At 27.0% G+C, this 2500-nt stretch overlaps 1 protein-coding gene across 1 annotated transcript in view; it reads left to right on the top strand.

Moving 5' to 3' along the window:
* LOC122246523 (lachesin) overlaps positions 1-2500 on the top strand; it is a 349752-nt gene that overhangs the window by 293908 nt on the left and 53344 nt on the right. The gene's annotated exons all lie outside the window — the stretch shown is intronic.

The raw sequence follows: 2500 nt of genomic DNA, 5'->3' as shown, positions 1-2500 counted from the left end.
TGAAAATAATTAAGCCGTAATTCATGGTATTATGTGATCTAAAGCACAGAATCAAATACATTTATTTAATTTCCCGTTTTCCTTTTGGTTAAGTGCTTTTACTGTAATTTGATTATCTAACATGCATTTTATGATTTCAATTTTGTTTAGATGCATATTTTGCAAATCTCACATATGCTGTTTTAACATAATGCGCTAAAATCTAAAAAGACGGTTATATTATATTTTTGTTGATATTATTATTGATATTATGATTAGGATCAATTTCCTCATCACTATTGTATCACTGACAGTATTATGGATGTTATTTGTTGTTATCACTACTATGTTATTAGCATCATCTTCATCATCACCAACATCATTATCATTATCATTATCATTATCATTATTATCATCATCATCTTCATCATAGTCATAGTCATCCAGATTATTGTTATTGTTGTTTCCAATACTACAATATGCTAAGTATCCTCATTATTGTCACAATTAAAGTCGATATTATCATCCTGATTATCACTGACATTTCATTGTATTATATTCATCAATATTGTTACTATATATATATATATATATATATATATATATATATATATATATATATATATATATATATATATATATATATATATGTATATATATATATACATATATATATATATATATATATATATATATATATATATATATATATATTATATATATATATATATATATATATATATATATATATATATATATATATATATATATTATATATATATATATGTATATGTATATGTATATATATATACATATATATATATATTATATATTATATATATATATATATATATATATATATATAATATATATATATATATATATATATATATATATATGTATATATATATATATATATATATATATATATATATATATATATATATATATATATATGTATGTATATATATATATACATATATATATAATCCTTTAATTCCTTTACCACTGATATCATTTATGTTATTAACAATAACGTCAACATTACTATTAGCATTATCATCATCGTGTATATTATCATAAAACCTCATTTGTAGCATAAATATGGTATGCTCACTCATTTATTAACTCATGCATTTAGATACATATATTCACAGATGACCAGATAGACAGAAAAGCAGAGTGGCACGGCAAATACGGGCGTGTCTGCAAAGTTATGTATGTCGTTATCCATATCAGCTTATCAGTTATATGTTTTAATCTTGATATAGACATATGCAGCTGAATATAAAAATCGTATTTAATTTCATCAACTAACACACTGTTCATACGCTTTTTGGAATACCTTAAGTTCCTCGTTTGAAATAATATACTAAACCATCATAATCGAAATATTAATAGGAAGATTAATAATCAATAATAGTGTCAGTGAAAATGTTGATAACAAAAGTGATAACAATAACAACAACAATGATAATGATGATAATAATTAGCAAAGAAAAAGAAAAAACTTACTTGGCGTTAGCCTTAAAACTCTTTCCTTATTGACTAGACCGCCATACTCTGTAAGAAACTTTTGCTCCACATTATAAGCCATTACCGCCGCGAGAAGCCCTTTTGGAAAGCCAAAGTACAGCTCACACTTTTTGCGGTTCTTTTATCAAAATGCAGGAGTTGCATTCGTTAGAAAATTCCTTCTGATGATGGGCAAAGTTTGGTCGAAAGTTCTCGCAAACCCTCCCGCCGGTACTGCATTTTAATGGGAATTACTTTAAATATAGGAGATAAAGAGATCATTCTCCCCCCACCCCAACCCCCCACCCCAAAGGAAGATTTGAGCTTAATTCCAGAGCATAGTTATATAGGGTAAAACTCATCGCTGAGGTAATTGTCCACTTTCCTTAATTTTGTGCTGGGCATTTAAGAGTAGGGGCCTTTTATTTGGAGAGGTAAAAGAAATAAGAAAATATTGGTAATGAAAACATTTATGATAATCATTATCATTGTTATTACTATTATTTCCACTGTCAGTATTATCATTATTGTTATAATTACTACTTCATTGTTATTGTTCTTACTAATGCAATTGTTATCATTCTCATAACCATGATTATCATTATCAGTAGTAGCCGTAGTATCATCATCATCATTATCATTACTAATATCATCCATATTATCCTTATATCAATAAAAAATCTCGTTATCGTTAACCTCATTCCTTTAATGTGATTATCGCTAATTTCACTTCTTAATCGTCGTCATTTTCATCTAATTCCGTTTTTATTGTCATTTGGCAACTTGATATCACCAACATTATCGTAATTAATACAGTCTCTCAGCCTTTAGACTGAGCTGCAAGTTACTTCTTCACTTTCTAGCCAGTGGTGAGCGGTTCGAAGCAAAACAATCTTCTATATTTGATGAAGACGCGCTTTTCCTGTAAGAACCGTCAAGTTCAGTTCAATGAGATTTTTAAACTTTACTTCACTCGCACCAAAATGTCCAGCCACTGCTTTCAGCT

Source organism: Penaeus japonicus, unplaced genomic scaffold (assembly GCF_977035675.1).
Source record: "Penaeus japonicus unplaced genomic scaffold, GWHDUDI00000001_assembly GWHDUDI00000001, whole genome shotgun sequence".
NCBI classification, from domain to species: domain Eukaryota; kingdom Metazoa; phylum Arthropoda; class Malacostraca; order Decapoda; family Penaeidae; genus Penaeus; species Penaeus japonicus.
Note: the sequence above shows the minus strand (reverse complement) of the source record. Positions and strands in the feature narration are given on the sequence as shown.